Source organism: Ixodes scapularis, unplaced genomic scaffold, assembly GCF_016920785.2.
Source record: "Ixodes scapularis isolate PalLabHiFi unplaced genomic scaffold, ASM1692078v2 PGA_scaffold2__306_contigs__length_199485367, whole genome shotgun sequence".
NCBI classification, from domain to species: Eukaryota; Metazoa; Arthropoda; class Arachnida; order Ixodida; family Ixodidae; genus Ixodes; species Ixodes scapularis.
In genome coordinates, this window is record NW_024609857.1 from 129,507,528 (window position 1) to 129,517,837 (window position 10,310).

Genomic DNA, 10,310 nt, shown 5'->3' on the forward strand with positions numbered 1-10,310 from the left:
TGTGCCTGTTGCTTTCTCTGCGCCCCGTAAGCTGTCCCGACTGTGCACCTCTATGAATAGAGGCGGTTCCCCTCGAGTGGCCTGTGACGTCAATCACCGCATCCCTTATATCACGTGTGCCACGTGGTTGTCTACCAGATCCCTCTCACGTGCGGCAGAGTCCACATAGAACAGACGGGCAGGTGTATCAATGTAAGGGCGAGGGAACTTTCCCTTCGTTCTTTCCCCTCTGGCCACCTCGCAATTCATTGTAGCCGATGCGGCTGTGAGCCACGTTTGCATGATATCACAATTTTTGCCAGAGAAACAAAACCACGAGGGAGAATGATGAAGCATTTTTTATATCTTTGAAAGGAGAGGAAGCGTGTGTCAGTGCGCCGTCCTTAGCTCTGAGGGGTGACGAAGTGAACGGTATCATGACTTATGGCAAGTTCGTTTGATCGCAGATAAGCATGTGCGTGGAACCATTTTGACGGGTTGTTTGTGTCTTTCGTTTTCTGTTTATTTCGTTGTTTTGTGCACAAATAAACTTTCAGTTTCTAGTAAGCGCCGTGTTTGTCGTTACCCCTTCTTCTCGGCCTTTATTTATATTTTCGCGCTGTTCTCCTTTCATCATAAATACTTTCTAAACGTCATGAAACTGTTAAGACAAGCCCTTTCAATGTAACTTTTATTGAAACCCTCAGCGACAATCACAAAGCTTATTTTCTTAGCGAATATTGTTTATATTCAACAACGTGATGTAGGCAAACAGTCGTGTAAACATGAGTAACTAAAATGGCTTAGTCTAGTCTGGTCTAGTCTACACGCACCTTTGAACTTAGATCAACGCTGGCTGATACAATGAGCAATCAAGCAAACACCTTTTTCAACACGGTGAAACTGGTCTGGCCTGGCTGAGATAGAGTTATGATATTAACAGGAAACCGGCCGATTATCTATGTAAATAGGCCACACACTTGCTTTTTGATGTATCCGAGTAGTATTCGATACCCTCCTCGACATAGCATCTGCTTAATGACTTTCTGCCGGTCTGAGAGTGAGACCAAGATATCGCCATAGTTTTGGTTTCGCTCAGCTTTAAAATACGCGAGATTGCTGTCCATCACATAAAAGGCGGCAATTACTGACTTCTATGTTCAAAAAGTTACATATGTGTAAGGAAATCACTTTTTTTAAAATCAACTTTCACATTCGATTTTTCGTGGCTCTACAAATTATTGCTAGACGTGTCTATCGAGAATGAAAACGACAAAACATAAATGCAGATCATTTTTCTTTATGGGCGGGGAGGTACATTGACTTATGATGTATATCTGGAATAAGGTGATCGGCTCTTTCTTGTTCTTTTGAAATATTTGGTTGCAAATTAAATAGATTTTAACATTCTCAAAATTTGACTCTAGGAAGTTCACATAACCACAAGGATTAACACGTGAGAACGTTACTTGAAAATGCTCTATTCGTATCTGATCTGCGGAAACGTGTTTCTTTGTACCCTGTTTATTATTGTGAAAGCTAAAAACAGATAAACTTCCAATGGCAAATACCAAAAGTGTGCAATTCTTCAAGCTATTCCAATGCAGGGTACCTTATTGCAAAACCAACGACATGGAGGTGCAATGATGCTCCTAATTTACATCACCCTTGGGTTTCAGCACGAGCTCGCAACTCGGGATGCTAATGCTACATTCGATTTTACGAAAACGTGTTTCTGGGCACTCAACTGACAACGCTATGCTTCATCAGTCATGCGCCATAACATTGTATCGCGAGAGTGCTCCACACTGGACGACTTCACGATGTAGGCGCCTAAAGGTGTCCGCTTTGCTAGAGTTGCGAACACTGCGTTTCACCAGGACACTGAACTGTCTCGAAGCATTGCTTGGACCTTACGTCGTCGCGTCATACTGGTGGTAAATTCCGCTTCTTTTTTTTTTGCCGAGGAAAACAAAATTTGTGCCGTGAAATGCAGTGTCCACATAATCAGCTGCCAATTATATACCACCATCACAGCCACGCGCTTTGTTTATGGCATAGTATATACTCCATTTATCCTTAAAAGGGCCGTCCGGTGAAAAAGCGGAATTTCTTAAGATCTTGCGATGGTCACTTGGCGGGAGCCTAGTGATTACCATAGGCCATTCTTATTAAAATAAACGACACTTAAATTTAGTGTAATCAATGACGGATAATCATACCAAATTCTATGCCAAATTTTGCCAGTATAAATTCCTGCGCTCCATGCCTGATGTGACGTCACGCCAGGCTGGCAGGTGTCAGATCCTATGCCTCATTCCTCCGTGAGAACACAGTGCTCTCGACGCACCGCTGCGTTCTATTTTACTCCCCACTGTTAACCTTGCGGAGAAGTGTGGAACGCGACAACCGCACAACGAGAGTCCCCTTTCATTCACCAACAAAATGTTCTAGCGCAGCAATGAGGGTGAACCACATCCTAGCGGTCACGGGGAGGAGAAAATTCGAAGGGCGCTTCAGTTCGGTGCTTTCTTTATATCAGTGTGTCGAACCGAAAAAAATACGGGTTCGGTTACGGTTCAGGTTCAGGTAAATTTATTTTGTTCCGGTTCAGTTCCGGTTCGATTAATTCGATCCGCGAACCGGTTCGGGGCGCTGAACCGGTTCGGGGCGCTGAACCGGTTCGCGAACCGGTTCGGAAAATATAAATGACAAATTGCAACATCAAAATAACAAAATTAAAATAACATCAAAATCACATCAAAATTTAAAAAAAAATTGCAACATCACGTTTTAGAAACGTGTTATGAAATGAGCACACAGCAGCATTTAGGATTTACGAGATTGTAGGAAAATGAAATCCCGTGACGCGATTTTTTTTTTTTTTTTTTTGGCACAGCTTTCCAATTTTTTTTTTTTCGTGCAAGCCGCGACTAGCGCAATACTGGTTCCTATGTCAAGATTCATGGATGCAGCGTTTGTCAAGATTCATGGATGCAGCGTTTATATTCCTGAGACTGAGTGGAGAAGAAAAATATGTAAGCGAGGTGTGTGTCAGTTGACGGCACTTAAAAAACCAGTGTGTCGAACCGAAAAAAATACGGGTTCGGTTACGGTTCAGGTTCAGGTAAATTTATTCTGTTCCGGTTCAGTTCCGGTTCGATTAATTCGATCCGCGAACCGGTTCGGAAATTATAAATGACAAATTGCAACATCAAAATAAATTACAAATAAAACATCTGAAATCAGCATATACGAAACGGGATACATCGTAGTGTAAGGCTCAGGGATTTCTACCAGGAATGCTTTCTTTATGTGCACTCAAAGGTTACCTCAGCGACGTTTACGAATCCGCGACCTCCTTACAAACCCACTTACAAGTAGCACTCTCTAACTATCCCGACACCTCGGCGTGTAAGCAATTGAAGAAACAGTGGGGAGAAAATACAGCTTTCTTTATTTGAACTAGCCTTCGGTAACTCAAATTAGACCCTTAAAGAAGTTTTCATTAAACAAGATACGAATATGAATAACACCTCACCGAACGCAACGCCAGAAGGACGTAATAGGATAAATATTAAAATAGAAGAGTTCGCTGTCTCACAAATATGTTAGCTTCTAAGTGCCTATACGAAACTGGATGCATTATTATCAAACTCCACAGCCTTTTCTTTTCTCATTCCGATGGAAGCAAGCTTCAAGAACTCGGGCGTTCTAGAAACGTGTTATGAAATGAGCACACAGCTGCATTTAGGATTTACGAGATTGTAAAAAAATAAAATCCCGTGACGCGATTTTTTTTTTTTTGCACAGCCTTCCAATTTTTTTTTTCCGTGCAAGCCGGAACCAGCGCAATACTTTTTCCTATGTCAAGATTCATGGATGCAGCGTTTGTCAAGATTCATGGATGCAGCGTTTTTATTCCTAAGACTGAGTGGAGAAGAAAAATATGTAAGCGAGGTGTGTGTCAGTTGACGGCACTTAAAAAACAAATGGCATTGATAGCACATTCATTGTCAACAGCGCGTGGCCGAACCGTTTTGACATGAGCCGGTAACCGTTATTTTTTTCCGGTTCAGTTCCGGCTCGGGTTCATCGCGATAACAATATAACAGTTCGGGTTCGGGTTGAGTTCCGGAAAAATACCGGTTCGGTTCCGGTTTTCGGTTCGGTTTGGTTCCGGTTCGACACCCTGCTTTATATTATGCCACGTCAGAGCCTCCACGGCTCTTGAGGAGGTGAAGGAAACCGCCTTTTCTTCACAATTGGTTTAAAATACATTATTCGTCCGGGAAAGCGCACACAATTCAGATATGTCGTGGAACGTTCTCCCATATTCATTCACCATGAGGTCTAAATGTTTTCTTAAATACGTAATTTGAACGGACAATCCCCTTAAGCTGAGACTAGAAGTTCCGCCTTTAGTGCGAGCATTCTGTCCCTGCTAACACAACCTTCTGTAAAACATTAGCAAAAACAAACAAGCAGTTTATATACTTCCATCAAGATCCATCATATATGCTCATCGTCATACCTGCAACTATAACGGTTTCTGTATCTTGATGTCATGCTTTAAATCGCTATACATGCAGCCAACATGATTCCTGTATTTTGCCGTCTTGCTGATATAATGCAACAAACAAGTTTCGACAACGATGCCAACATGCTTACAATCCTTACACATGCATCCCTTATGATGCCATTAACGAGCCACAATCAGCTGTCCACCACAAATAAGCGACCAGTAAGTTTGCAGTTAAATAAGCAACGGTATGTGGTGGCCGATGTTTAGCGTTCTATTCCTGCGTCAGATGTCAAAGGTGGTTAGCATCCTTCTATAGAAGAACACAGGTCAGCTGTGCAAATGTTGGAGTTGCGCATAGTTCGGTATCCCCCACCTCCACCGTCCGCCTTCGGTGATCCACGAGCTTCAACCGATTCAACCACAGTTGTCCCAGAATATTCATATGGTGGAGCTTCAAGAGGCGGCGTCGAGTTGAAATTCAAAGTCGGAGAAGAGTGGATCGGTTCTTTTTATACGCAACCGAGCTACCGAGTGTAGACGGAGCCTTTCGCCGCCGTCACCGCCAGAGCTGCCGGCGTCGGCGAAGCGCGAAGCTTTCGCTAGAGTGGCTTCCGCTTCACCGGCTTGGTGGAGGAGCTAATGGGTCGGCGGTTCGAGTTTAATTCTACGGTTTACCGGACAGATGTATGGAAGTCCGTTAATCTTTTTTCCAACTCTGGATGTCAAATCGACGACGCCTCTCAAAACTCAACCAGTTCATCTAGGCGTGGCCATCCTGGGTCAGCGCGGCACGGTCGGCTGGACGCGCCCGACTGGCCGCGCCCGACGAGGCGTCTCCTTGGTGAAGCGGTAAGCGAATCTCGTCCCCTTTCCGTTCAACTTTTAAGTTATGTTAAGTGCGCGTCAATGTAAATATGTGCGCCGAGTGTTCGTCACAATTTTGAGCTAGAATAATTGTGTTTGAGGACGTTTTTTCACTTGACGAGAGTGTAAAGGCAGAATCGCATGTAAGCGATTTCGCGAGCGACGAGACGAGCGACGGCACAAGCGACGAGAGGCAGCGACGAGCGACGAAGATTTTTTACTGTCGCTCGTCGCGTTGCTCGGCTTTTGGATTTCTCGAAAACGTCGCTCATTGCCTCGGTCGCTTGCTCCCCTCGCTTTCGTGCGGTTGGCCTCGTCGCGCGACAGCGAAGCGGATTGCCGTCGCTGGTCTTGTCGTTCGCCAAATCGTTTACATCCGGTTTATTATTAACCCGAGCGTCCTCTTGGCCTAATGACTGTTTTCACCCTGTCGATTACATTTATGCAAAATGGGGGCAAACATTGCCACTTGCTAAAATATGGTTAGTTGTATTACGAACCAGCTTACGTTTATAGTGGTTCATCACATAAATCAAGTAACCATTTATGTATTTAATAAAAAAACATCCCCCCATAGCTGACCTAAAAAATACAAATCCTGCTAGCCTAGAGCTTGTACTATAGCAGTCTATATAAATCAATCAATCAATCAATCAATCAATATTAAATGATGATTAATTATTCAGTCAATCAATCAATCAATCAATCAATCAGTCAATCAATTTAATTTACATAATCAGGCTGTGATGTAGGCTGCAAAAGGAAAAAAAGTCAAGTAATTTTGACTTGACAAGACCTTTCTTTTCATGGATCGGCTCATTTGTACCCCTGCCCCTTCAGATAAAACATCTGGCATAAAGCAGTGTTTTAGATCTCCCTTCAAGACCTGAGGCAACCTCCGGGCACAGAGCAAGTTGCGCGGCTCGAACACGGACGGCGCCACCATAGAGATGTACAGCAGCGCTTGCGTGGTCGGAGGCGCTCATTACTAAAAACTAAACAAAACAATATTGAATCAAAGCTCATTCAACTTTAGTTATGACTGCATATTATTTTACTAAATACAAATTACGTATTCCTAAAAATATAATATATTTTTTTAAATGTTCATGTCAACATCACACTCTCGAAATTTTGCTTTTTTCTATTTTTTTGCGTTTCTAATACGAAACCGCTGCCTATGCGCATGCGCGCTTGCGCTCTGCGCGTTCTGAAACCGGTGGACCGTTGTGGAGGCGTCCGTGGGTCTGCTCGCTGCTTTCGCGCTTTCGCTCGCCTTCGGAGCGTCAAGCTTCGGCGCCTCGATCGTCGCATTGCGCCGCACTTTCGGGCAAGTGGAAAGCTTTTCGTGTCTTTGAACCACCTCATTTGTGCGGTTACGCAAAGTCGTGCCCAAGCAGCGTCGGCGACAAGAAGCACCCGTTCGTTCGGATCCCGACTGACGACGGTGAGTTTGAAAGTTTTCACCCCAATTGAAACTTTTCCTAAGCTGATTTTCCAGCCACAAATTGCACCATTTTAGGGTTTTGTACTCTTTTAGGTAATTGAATATATCGTTTCATTTTTGAAATTTACAAAATGTCACCGTGATTTCATTGCGATGTACCCATTTCGGCGAGCGTTCTTAGCACGGTTTTGTGGATGAAGACCGTCCTGCAAATATTTTGTGATCTGTAGACTGTTGGCGAAATATCACCTCCTCTACCTCTCGTCGATCTCGTTCACAGCAGTGTCGATCCCCGTCGAGTAAATTGTAGTCTCTATATAAATATTCTTCGCCCAGTTTTATAATATTTCGGAGTTCACATCTTATAATATCTGCCCGTTTTTATTAATGTATCTCGTGTAGATACTTTTACAGCCCTGCGACTCGCTTTTTCACGTTTTATTTCTTTCAGAAATAAATTGAAAGCTGGATAGTAAAATAATTTTTAAAGACACTTTTGAAATCTTGAAAGATTTACGCATAGAAAGGCGGAAGGCAGACAGCAGAGCCACGAGATGTGCTATCCGTTATTCCATATGTAGTTCTTTCGAAAGTTTTTACACCTCCCAACGCACTCCCCTCAAAACAATTAAAACTCGTGTTAGGCTTTCTTTTTTCGTTTGTTGCACATAAAATAGCATCATTTGCATTGTTTTTTTTTTTCTTTTTTTTCGTGTATTCATACAGATCCTCAAGGAATAAAAATCACTCCAACAAGCCTCAGGGACAGGGAACCCCAACGGACAAAAGGTATGTCCGTGGTAACTTTTTTTGTTAAGTGCACTTGATTGTTGGCCAACCTATCAAGCTTCCTGAATATGTAACCATCAGCATGCTAGGTTCCGCCGTAGTGATCTATGCAGTCTAATCTACGATCAACTGTAATGTAAAACGAGAGTGGCTGGGGCGAAGAGAATTACAACAAATACAAAAGGATAGTAGGACCAGCCCTCTGCAATATTTCATAGCCCTGTTTCTCTTCTGCAAGTGTATGTGTTGTGACGAGACAAACTAATGTGTTCTTACATTGTCCTCTGCAGATCCTGGGAGGATAGAGAACACACATACAGCAGCTAGGTATGAAATCTTGCGGCTGTGCTTCTTGAGACCCTCGAGACACAATGTTGTCCACTGCGTCAGCAGGTTGCTCTTTGCACGATTTTTATGGAGCAAGATCATAGACTAACAGAAGCGTCTGAGCATCCACTTTGTTTAGACACGTTGTTAGCCTGCTGGTGGCCAACAACCTCTAGGCAGTTTTCTTTTTAGGGTGGGAGGGCGAGGGGGAAAATATCTGTTGCTTTGAACCAGTGATTCCAGGACCTTTGGCAGCTAGGATTCAAACTGCGTATTTGGAGTGTTTCACTCTTTAAGATCTCAAGTTTTGGTGGACAATATCTGACCCACTAAAATTTTGCATTATTGTCTTATTATACAGGTTGAAGAATTGATGTTTTATCGTAATATACGTTCAAGTTCGTATTTGAGATTCCACAACCTATAACCATTTAAATATCTTCTTAGACATATCTCACCGCAGGCACGTAGTTAGGATTTTGTTTCGGGGGGGGAGGCCGCTTATGACAAAATGCTGTATGGGGGGAGGGGGGAGAGGTCCTAGCAAAATGTAAGATTTCGGGGGGGGGGGAGGGCCAGGCACAATGGGCCTCCCCCCTGGCTACGTGCCTGCCTCACCAATAGGGCTGTTGCATACAATTCTCCGGCAAGGCTGCATATTTACTTCGTACTGGGTTTGCTTTTATGTAACACATATCAGAAATTATGATTATTGTGTTTTCATGTCACGGAAACAGCATTTCTGTTTGCTGTTACAGTATTTTCTCTTTATTATGGACATCTCCAGTTTCCAAAACAATTCTCCATAATGTACGTCATCCATAATCTTCAATCACTGCCAAGATCACAAAGAATGAACAATGAAGGTGGTATGTTGTTTATTTTTGTCATCTGCAACTGGGAAAGGGAAAGAACTGCAAGTGATTCAGGCTCGAAACCCCTGAAATTTGTAACCATTGAGTCACCATTGTCATATCTGACAACTGTGCAGCTCTGGGTAAATTCCGTAACCGAAGAGCTTTACTAAAAAGCGCGACAGAACAACGGACACAGAAGGAGACACAGACATAGTGCTCTGTCTCCTTTTGTGTCCGTTGTCCTGTCGCGCTTTTTAATCAATCACCAACTCGCCCAACTTTCTATTCTCATCATTCTTTTTTGCCTCACTAATATATTTTCCCACATTCTTTTTTTTTTTTTTTTGCGTTTGTCTTTACAGAGGCCACAATAAAAAGATAAAAAAAACATGTATTTATCCGTTTCGCTCCCAAGCTAGCTGTCCATAGTACTTACTTCGGGTTTCTTTATTTAACGTGACGAGTTTGAATTGTATGGGGACACATATCAGTCCCCGAAAATATGACATTTATAGCGGCGTGACCGAAACGATCGACCACGTTAGCATGACATGACTATTGTGTTTTTCAATCGCGAAGACCGATATTCTCGCGCCATAGTTGCGTCTGAGGTTTACGAAACTATAAGCAGTCACTTGGCGAACTAAGGCAGTAATAGCTGGTGCGCGCCGATAGCCTTTCAAAATGAAAAAGCTATGTCATGTTCGCGCTAACAGTGTCGCACATTGTATCTTCACTGTAGCACCTCTTGCTAACGTAGATACTGCGCTCATTATTAATTTTTTTCCGCATAGCAAAGCTTGTATAAAGTGACAGTGTAAATTGTTTTTCCTTGTCATGCAAATGACTGAATAAATGCGTCAACGAGTGCGAAAAATGCTGCATCTGTTTCAATTCCCTGGAAGACGCTAACGACAAGTAACGGACTGTCAACTGCTGGACACAAGGTAGGCAAGCAGAACTTACAATTCTTTGCCATAACACGTGGTATGGCACGCGCGGACCATAAATTTCCAAACAAAACCTACCGCGGTACCGGCGGTACCGCGGTAGGGAGCAGCGGCAGGGCACGGCGGAAGGGCTGCGCCATGTTGGATTTTGAGCGGCTTCGTCTTTACAAACGGCTAGGAAGCCGCTCCAGCTAGCTCGACGGCGTCAAAAGTAATTAATAAAATGTTAGGGCTTCATTTTATGAACATAATTATCGCTGCTTATTTTAGTTTGGCAATCTATTAATAGAGCAATGAAGCTTCGATTCGTTGCAGTAATAGGCGCCTCCGACCACGGAAGCGCTGCTGAGCGCCCAGTTTTCCCAGAAATCGACTCCATTGGGTCTATGGGAGTGTCCGGGTACTGCCTGAGCCGCGTCGTGGTATTTCGATCCAGGAATCAGCAGTTTCTCACGGGCTGATACTTCTCAACGGGTGGGGCTGTCGAGAGACGAGTGCTTGCGCTTCAGAATGGTAAGCATTGCCGCTGTAAGTAAACATATGATTCTTACCTTTGCTCAAAATCACTTTTT